The sequence below is a fragment of the Herpailurus yagouaroundi genome, unplaced genomic scaffold (genome assembly GCF_014898765.1).
Source record: "Herpailurus yagouaroundi ecotype Mexico unplaced genomic scaffold, PumYag 67416, whole genome shotgun sequence".
Taxonomy (NCBI): domain Eukaryota; kingdom Metazoa; phylum Chordata; class Mammalia; order Carnivora; family Felidae; genus Herpailurus; species Herpailurus yagouaroundi.
The window spans coordinates 1,705,143-1,715,679 of NW_024420231.1; the positions used below are offsets into that span (position 1 = coordinate 1,705,143).

Consider the following 10,537-nt stretch of genomic DNA (forward strand, 5'->3'; position numbering starts at 1 on the left):
TTTTTACCTTCCATTTTGACAATGGGATAGTAACTTTCTTTTCAGGGGCAAAGAGAATACAGAATAACAGAGTATAAATATGGGTCTGCCTTACAACAGATTGAAATCAGGAGACGTGAGTCCCAAGTCTGTCTTTGCCTATAGTACTATGGGTAGTCACTTCCCCTGTGCTGGCCTTAGCCCTAACACAGAACAAAGATTGTAAACCCAATGGTTAGGGATGGGCCTTTGGACTCAAACTTGCTTGTCAACTTGGGAAAATTAAATAATTTAATAACTTCTTTAATTTTCTTAGTAATTGTTGAGTCATATGTGAAACCCACATGTAATGAATATACATTACAGATGCACACATAGAGAGTGTGATGGGAAGAAATGCACAAACATGATATTTTTTTATAAAACTAATGAATGGTAGGATTGCTGATCAATTATATACTTCACTCTGGCCCTACCATGGTTTTCACAATTTGAAATTAATATGAATCATTTAAAAAACAAAATTAAAGTTTACAGAAACATTTCTTGTTATAGAATAATTTCAGCAGAAATTATAATACATAGAACACACTTCTGTATCACTCTATTAAATAATAAAATATTACAGGTAGTTGTATCTCATTTGAAGTACTTTTCTGACTGCATTAGCTTCCTGCTTATCCAGGGTGCAGACACACAAAAATTTAGATCTTTAAATTTCTAATATATTTCATTATAGTATATATCCCTACATGAAACATGCTGTTATTCTCTTGCATGATTTATTCATAGTTGCCTGGCTATAGTCTGCAGGTGGGTTTATGTGTGGGTATACATTTTGAACATTTCCTTAAGTGTTTTATGAAGAGATTTTGGGAGAAATTTTAATGATATATCTTTTTTATCCTACTCCTGGAGTTTAGAAATCTGTTCCAATCCCTCTTCGCAAGATGAGCCTCCATTGTACTCATGGTGCTTAAGGGAATGAGAGGGTATTCCTTCAAACTGCTCCCTGATATACAAATATAGCTATTTCCTCAGCTTTGTGAGTATGCAATTAGAGCAAATAATTTTTTTTTCACTTTCAGAAATTTTCTCGAAAAAGGTATCATGAATTACATTTTTTTGCTACAGAAATAGCTTTGCAAGGAAGTCACTTTCCTTGACACCTAGACAGGACTGCTTCATTAGACAGCATATACATTGTAGTCCTTGACTTTTGTGACTGAAACTCCAGCACTGCTAGGTGGAAATATTTGTCTAAGTCTGGAATTCATTAATAGGAAGCCCACCTTTTTTGGAACAAATCTAGGCCACATTCTCCAGCATCAATTTTATAAGAAAGTTGATGCATTTTCCTTCTTTTTCTTTTGTCTTGTTTGGTAGTTGGTTCAGATCCCAGATGTGGAGATGGGGTGTATTTTGGGAGCCCTTAAGGTCAAAAGCTTTTTGGAGTAAGACCATAGTAATAGTTTGGGAACCCGACAGACAGCAAAGTGAAGAGCTGTGGATGTATTTTTAGACCCACACCTTAGGGCAGAGGAAAATATGTGCTTCAAAGGGGCAGCTTGCTACAAGAGTTTTGCGGGAAGAAGCATGGGCTGTGCAATCCATTTGTCCTTCCAAACTCACTAATCAGGTAAGTGATTACATAGAGAAATGAGTGTATCGAGAGGTTAGATGTGTTTAGTCGTGGATGTGCCTACACTTGGAAGAAAATATTGGGAGTGGAGGATAAAAATTCCCCTGGAGGAACCAATATGTAGTTTAATTAACTAGGTTTCTGACTTAACTGAGTAATCATTTAGGGCTGCCTCACTGAAATAACTCTGGGACTTCTTAAATGACATGTTCTGTATATATGCCTAGATGATTCAGTCACAGAATTACAGACAGTCTCTTAGTTTTCTGCCACCGATGGTTAACTGTCATGAGCATGGCCTTGTTTTTTAAAATTTTTATTTTAATTTCAGTTAGTTAACATACAGTGTTATATTAGTTTCAGGTGTACAATATAGTGATTCAACATTTCCATACAATATCCAGTGCTCATCACAACAAGGATACTCCTTAATCCCCATCATGTCTTTCACGCATCCCCCACTCCCTACCCTCTGGTAAACATCAATTTGTTCTCCATAATTAAGAGTGTTTCTTAATTTGTCTCTCTATCCTTCTCTTATTTTTCCCTTTGCTTGCTTTGTTTTTTTTAAATTCAATCCAGGAATGAGATCATATGGCATTTTATTTTGACTGACTTATTTTGCTTAGCATTATACTTTCTAGCTCCATCCATGTCCCTGCAAATGGCAAGACTTCACTCTTTTTTGTGGCTGAATAATATTAATTGTTCATATATACCACAATTTATCCATTCATCAATCAATGGATTAGTTCATTTTCAAGGGTTAGTTCATTTTCAAGAACTCTAGGATATCACCATGGGTCACTATGTATTGATAATAACTGGCCTACTGTCTCCTTTAGGCAAACAAAATCGCTGACAGGGATATTCTTTGTTCCATGAACCTGAGCAGAGTTCTTCCATTTGCCTAGGTCCCAGGCCAGTACTTCTAATAAGTATGCTTTCTAACATGTTGACCTGATGAGTTAAGGAGTTTTGCTTTCAAGTCAATGAGTGGAACTGTATGAATGTGTAGAGACATCTCCAGTGTGGAGGTCCAATTGATGCATCCCATTTGCCATAGAAACCTGGTGTAAACGTGGTGATTGTAATGACTTTTTTATAGAGACACGCATACCTTGGTGGGAACTACAAGGTCCCACCTTTAGGTGTTTGGGACTCAGCTGAGTGTGTGGGTCCTCACGGTGGCAGCTGAACCACTTTGGGGTGTTGGGAGACAGAGGATCCAGAACCAAGTCACCTATTTCTCACTTTGGTACTTGATGCCCAGGGTCTTGTAGGTAAAGCTATTGGGGTCCCCATTTACCCCAGTGAGTGTACGTCCTGCTTTAGGGGTGTTCTGGAGCTGAATTTCTCTAAATCAGGGCTGTAGGATGAAAGAGATGGAACAACTCTGAGCCCCATCTTCCCTCTGTGTCAAATGTGGATGAGAATACTTCACCCACCGGATCACTGAGAACACTCAGTGATACACATGAGCAAGCCTATGGCCTTGTGGTTACTGTGGGATCATAAATATGTATAGAGATTCAGTCCTCTTCTTATTCCTTTCCAATTTTGTTATGACATAGCCAAGGAAAAAAGGAGAAAAGGCCCTGTGAGTAGTCAATTATTACATATGGTTGTTACCACAAATTAATTTTTCACTCTTATACCATGCCAGACGTGGTGGTGGGACATAGTTACACTAGTATCAGTGATTGCTGGATCTGTGTTTCCCTGTACATGCTGGTGGCCAAGCTCGTATCAGGTGCCTGAAGGAGGCAAGTTCTGAGGGTCTGAGCTATGATGGCTGCTGAAGCTTCTACTCCAGATTCAAGGGCAGCAGTCCTCCTGAGACCTCATTATTTCACATTTTATATGGTTCTATTTTATCCACTTTCTTAGGATAGCAATTATACTTCTTTATGTTTTCTTTTTAGTGGCTGCCCTAGAGTTTGCAGTATACATTTACTAATCCAAGTGCACTTTCAACTAATACTCTACTGCTTCACAGGGAGAGCAAGTGTCTTATAATAACAAAATAAGCCTAATTCTTTCCTCCAGCCTTTGTGTCACTGCTGTTATTCATTTCATCTATACATAAGAATATATCAGCATATATATTTATATATAAGCATATGAAATTGAATATAGTGTTGCTGTTTTAATTTTTAACAAACATATCTAGTAGATCATTTAAAAATATGAAAAATAATTTTTTATTTTACCTTCATTTATAACTTCTTTAAGGATTTTCCTTTGTTTTGTGGATTTGAGTTTGACCTATACCATTGTTGTTCTCTCTAAACAACTTCTCTTACCACTTTTTGCAACACATTTCCTCAATTTTCAGTTTTGTCTGCTTTTTTAAAGGAATTTTATTTCTTTGTTGTGAAAGACAGTTTGGCAGGTTACAGATGTCTAGGTTGGTGGCTTTTCTCTCAACAATTTAAACATTTCATTCTATTCTCTTGTTATTTGCATGGCTTCTGAGAAGTCAGATATAAGTCTTAATTTTGCTTCTCTATGAATAACGTGTTTTCCCCTCCCACTGGCTTCTTTCAGGATGTTGTCTTTATCTTTGTTTTTCTGCACTTTGAAAATGGTGTGCCAATGTCTAATGTTTTCATGTATATCCAGTTTGTATTTCTCTGCTTTTCTTGCATCTGTGGTTTGTTTTATGACATTAAGTTAGGAAAATTCATAGTCATGTAAAATATGCCTCTGTTACTTTCTTATTCCTCTTTCTTGTGTTCCCATGATATGTATGTTACTACTTTTGCAGTTGCCCCATAGTGCTTAGAGATTCTGCTCTTGTTTTGTCAGTCTTCATTGTCCAACACAGTAGCCACTAGTTACCTGTGGCTGTTGAACACCTGAAATGTGGTACGTAGGACTGAGGAACTAAACTTTTAATTTCTTCTAAGTTTAATTACCTTACATTTAAATAGCTACATGTGGCTGTTGCCTACTGTATTGGACAGTAGCAGCTCTACACACTTTTCCACCCCTTGTTTCTTCACTGAACAATGTATCCTGGAGATCACTTCATGAAAACATAAGGAGGGAGTACTCATTGCTTCTTATAGCTGAGCAGTACTCTAGGATGTAGATGTCCTTATATTATTCAATCATCTCCTTATTGCTGGGCATTTGTCTCATGTCTAGTCTTGTCTCATGTCTCATGTCTGATTTTTTTTTGGTCAGGATTGGTTTTATGCTTTTGCCTTTTTTTCCTTTTTATATGGTATCTTTTGGATAGATTCTTACAAGACAGATTATGGGTTCTAAGAGAAAATTCTTCTGTCCCATAAAATAAAAGTTTTGACACTGAATGCATCTGCAAATGTGGCATCAAGAAGTGAACTTTGATCCAACGTCATCATTGCTTTCATTCCACATACTTTCTGGTCTCTTATTTTCTTCCTATTTCGATGGGTGAAACAGTTTTCTTACAGAATTGCAGGAAGAGGAAAGAGTTCAGAAGAGCAAAGAATAAGAATGGGTCAGCTATAGAAGATGAAACTCATCCAATCTGTATTTCAGTTGCCAGAACTTTCAGCTGACCAGAGAACATTAGGTATGTCCCTTCCCTTTTCCCTTTCCCTCCAGTGTAACATGGAAGAACATTCACTATAGAAATAGTTGTTAGGAATGTGGGCTTTAGGGTCAGAAGGATGAGGATATGACACTGGGTAGTATTATTTGTCAGTTGAATGATCTAGAGCAAGAGATTTACTTGCTATGTGCCCTGTAATGATTGCTGTCTTTTATTATCATTTGTTAATTATAATAATATTTCTAACGTTCCTATAAAGTGTATAATTTAGGAGTGAGGATTATATTGCCAGGCATTACAGTATTCCATGAGCATATAATTTTATAAATTTCAGTAGAGTGAGTGACATATGCATAAAAGGAGTTCTATAGAATGCTCACAAGCAGACCCATACACGTAACATTATTTCATATGGTACAGGTATGACATTTCCAACCAGATGCATTGATCAAGAATTGTATTTGGTTGGCTGGTAAGGAGTTTATTAAAAGGCAAATTTAAATCATGTATTATCCTTGTCACTTAATCAGAAGTCTTCATCCCCTTGTTAGTACTTTAGATAAAGGTAAGATAAAAGCAAAATCAAATATAACAAAACCACAGGATATAATCTGCACATATAGTCTCACAATAGTACTATGAATTGTGCATGTAATGCATATGTAGTACACGTGCATATATCCACTAACAAAAGAATAGAATGAAAGTGCACAATATTAATTTCAGTGATGACGAGATTCCTGGGTATTGATTTTTTAATTTTTATTCTTGAGTATAATTGGCACATGTTACATTCGTTTCACGTGTGCAAAATAGTGATTTGATAAGTTTATGCACTATACCATGTTCACTACAAGTGTAGCTACCATCTGCCCCAGTACGTCACTATTAAAATATCATTGACTATATTCCTTGTGTTGTGTCTTTTATTTCAATGTCTTATTCATTCCATAACTAGTATTCTGTATCTCCCACTCTCTCTCCCATTTTGCTCAACTCCCTACCCGCCTTCATCCTGGCAACCATTGGTTGTTTGTATTTATAGGTCTACTTCTCCTTTTTTTTTTTTTAATTCATTACTCTCTGGTTGTTTTTTGTTTTGTTTTGTTTAGATTCCACTTACGAGTGAAATCATACGGTGTTTGTCTTTCTTAGTCAGACTTATTTCATTTAGCTTAATACCCTCTAAGTCCCTTTGTCTTGTCTCAAATGGCACAATCTCATCATTTTTGTGGATGCATAATATTCCATTATATATACGTATACATATATTCATTATCATTTGTTATTGATGGATACATAGGTTCCTTCCATTTCCATATCTTAGCTATTACAAATAATGCTACAGTAACATAGGAGTGCATATATATTTTTGAATTAGTGTTTTTGTATTCTTTGAATAAATACCCAAGAGTGGAATTATTGCAACTTGTGGTATTCATAATTTTGTTTTGGGGGAACCTCCATACTGTTTTCCACAGGGGATGTACCAATTTACATATCAACCAACAATGTAATGGTTTCCTTTTTCTCCACATCCTCGTCAACACATGTTATTTGTTGTATTTTTTTAGTATAGCCATTCTCACAGATGTAAGGTGTTATGTCATTGTGGGTTTGATTGGCATTTACCTGATGATTAGTGATGTTGAGCAGCTTTTCATGTGTCTGATAGCCATCTGCATTGCCTTTTTATTATTTTATTTTATTTTTATTTTTAATATAATTTATTGTCAAAATGGCTTCCATACAATAGCCAGTGCTCATCCCAACAAGTGCCCTCCTCAGTGCCCATCACCCACTTTCCTCGTTCCCACACCCCCCATCAACCCTGAGTTTGTTCTCTGTATTTAAGAGTCTATTATTGTTTGCCTCCCTCTCTGTTTTTAATTTTTTCCCCCTTTCCTTCCCCCATGGTCTTCTGTTAAGTTTCTCAAGATCCACATATGAGTGAAAACATATGGTAACTGTCTTTCTCTGCCTGGCTAATTTCACTTAGCCTAATACCCTCCAGTTCCATCCACGTTGTTGCAAATGGCAGGATTTCATTCTTTCTCATTGCCAGGTGGTATTCCATTGTATATAAAAAACCACATTTCTTTATCCATTCATCAGTTGATGGACATTTAGGATCTTTCCATAACTTGGCTATTACTGAAAAGCACTGCTATCAACATTAGGGTGCATGTGCCCCTATGTATCAGCACTCCTGTATCCCTTGGGTAAATTCCTAGCACTGCTATTTCTGGGTCATAGGGTAGTTCTATTTTTAAGTTTTTGAGGAAACTCCACACTGTTTTCCAGAGCGGCTGCACCAGTTTGCATTCCCACCAACAGTCCAAGAGGGTTCCCATTCCTCCACATCCTTGCCAGCATCTATAGTCTCCTGATTTGTTCATTTTAGCCACTCCGACCGGTGTGAGGTGGAATCTCAGTGTGACTTTGATTTGTACTTCCCTGATGAGTGACGTTGAGCAACTTTCCATGTGCCTGTTGGCTATCTGGATGTCCTCTTTACAAAAGTGTCTATTCATGTCTTTTGCCCATTTCTTCACTGGATTATTTGTTTTTCAGGTGTGGAGTTTGGTGAATTCTTTATAGTTTTTGGATACTATCCCTTTATTTGGTATGTCATTTGCAAATATCTTTTCCTATTCTGTCGGGGTCATTTTAGTTTTGTTGGTTGTTTCCTTTGCAGTGCAGAAGATTTTTATCTTCATGAGGTCCCAATAGTTCGTTTTTGCTTTTAATTTCCTTGCCTTTGGAGATGTGTCAAGTAAGAAATTGCTGTGGCTGAGATCAAAGGGGTTATTTTCTGCTTTCTCCTCTAAGGTTTTGATGGATTCCTGTCTCACATTCTGGTCTTTCATCCATTTTGAGTTTACTTTTGTGAATGGTGTAAGAAAGTGGTCTAGTTTCATTCTTCTACATGTTGCTGTCCAGTTCTCCCAGTACCATTTGCTAAAGAGACTGTCTTGTTTCCATTGGATACTCTTTCCTGTTTTCTCAAAAATTAGTTGGCCATACATTTGTGGGTCTGATTCTGGGGTCTCCATTCTATTCCATTGGTCTATGTGTCTGTTTTTGTGCCAATACCATACTTTCTTGATGATTACAGCTTTGTAGTCGAGGCTAATGTCTGATATTGTGAAGCCTCCCACTTTGGTTTCCTTCTTCAATATTACTTTGGCTATTCGGGGTCTTGTGATTCCATACAAATTTTAGGATTGCTTGTTCTAGCTTTGAGAAGAATGCTGGTGCAATTTTGATTGGGATTGCATTGAATGTGTAGGTTTCTGGGGGTATTATTGACATTTTAACAGTATTTATTCTTCCAATCCATGAGCATGGAATGTTTTTCCATTTCTTTGTGTCTTCTTCAATTTCCTTCATAGGCTTTCTATATTTTTCAGCTTACAGATCTTTTACATCTTTGGTTAGGTTTATTCCTAGGTATTTTATGGCTGTTGGTTCAATTGTAAATGGGATCAGTTTCTTTGTCTTTCTGTTGCTTCATTATTAGTGTATACGAATGCAATTGATTTCTGTACATTGATTTTGTATCCTGCAACTTTGCTGAATTCATGTATCAGTTCTAGCAGACTTTTGGTGGAGTCTTTCAGGTTTTCCATGTAGAGTATCATGTCATCTGCAAAAAGTGAAAGTTTGACTTCTTCTTTGCCAATGTTGTTGCCTTTTATTTTATTTTGTTGTTTGATTACTGATGCCACCACTTCCAACACTATGTTGAAAAACAGTGGTGAGAGTGGACATACCTATCGTATTCCTGATCTCAGGGGGAAAGCTCTCAGTTTTTCTCCACTGAGGATGATATTAGCTGTGGACTTTTCATAAATTGCTTTTATGATGTTTAAGTATGTTCCTTCTTTCCCGACTTTCTTGAGGGTTTTTATTAAGAAAGGATGCTGTATTTTGTCACATGCTTTTCCTTCATCTATTGACAAGATCATATGGTTCTTATCCTTTCTTTTATTAACGTGATGTATCATATTGATTGATTTCCAAATATTGAACCAGCCCTGAAGCCCAGGAATGAATCCCACTTGATGATCATGAATAATTCTTTTTATATGCATTGTCTTTTTAGAAAAATGTCTACTACGGGTGTCTCACCTGGGTGGCTTGGTCATTTAAGCATCAAATCTTGATTTTGGCTCAGGTCATGATCTCATGGTTTTGTGGGATCAAACCCCTTGTCAGGCTCTGGACTGACAGTGTGGAGCCTGCTTGGTATCCTCTCTTTTCCCTCTCTGCCCCTCTCCCCAGTCTCTCTCAAAATAAATATTTTTTAAAAATGTCTATTTAGGTCCTCTGCCCATTTTTTCAATTAGATTGTTTGGAGTATTTTGGTGTTGAACTGTATAAGTTCTTTTATATTTTGGATAATAACGACTTATTAGATATATCATTTGTAAATGTCTTCTCCTATGCAGTGGTTATATTTTTGTTTTGTTGATGTTTTCTTTTGCTGTGAAAAAGCTTTTTATTTTGATGCAAACCCAATAGATTATTTTTGCTTTTTTCCCTTGCCTTAGGAGACATCTAGAGAAATTTTGCTACATCTGGTGTCAGAGAAATTACTGCCTATGTTCTCTTCTAGGATGTTTATGGTTTCAGGTCTCTCATTTAAGTCTTTAATCCGTTTTCAGTTTATTTTGGTGGATGGTGTAAGAAAGCGGTCCAGTTTCATTCTTCTGCATGTAGTTGTGCAGTTTTCCCAGCACCATTTTTTGAAGAGATTGTCTTTTCCCTGTTGTATATTCTTGCCTCCTTTATCACAGATTTATTGACCATATAATCATGGGTTTATTTCTGCACTCTCTATTCTGTTACATTGGTCTATGTGTCTATTTTTGTCCCGGAACCATACTGTTTTTATTGCTACAATTTTGTAGTATATACTAAAACCTGGAATCGTGATGCCTCCAGCTTTGTTCTTTCTCAAGATTGATTTGGCTATTCAGGGTCTTTGGTTTCATTCAAATTTAGTATTATGGGTTCTTTTTCTGTGAAAAATGCTGGTGGTATTTTGATAAGGATTGAGTTTAACATGTAGATTGCTTTGGATAGTATGGACATTTTAACAATATTGGTTTTTCCAATCCATGAATATGAAATATCTTACCATTTCTTTTTTTTTTTTCAACGTTTACTTATTTTTGGGACAGAGAGAGACAGAGCATGAATGGGGGAGGGGCAGAGAGAGAGGGAGACACAGAATCGGAAACAGGCTCCAGGCTCTGAGCCATCAGCTCAGAGCCTGACGCGGGGCTCGAACTCACGGACCGCGAGATCGTGACCTGGCTGAAGTCGGACGCTTAACCGACTGCGCCACCCAGGCGCCCCTACAA

At 36.9% G+C, this 10,537-nt stretch overlaps 1 long non-coding RNA gene across 1 annotated transcript in view; it reads left to right on the forward strand.

Annotated features, from left to right (window-relative positions):
• The first annotated feature begins 6,734 nt into the window (after nt 1-6,734).
• LOC121024979 (uncharacterized) overlaps nt 6,735-10,537 on the forward strand; it is a 5,165-nt gene continuing 1,362 nt past the window's right edge. The window contains exon 1 of the long non-coding RNA XR_005787897.1: nt 6,735-6,780. This is a non-coding gene — a long non-coding RNA (uncharacterized LOC121024979). The remainder of the gene's footprint in view (nt 6,781-10,537) is intronic.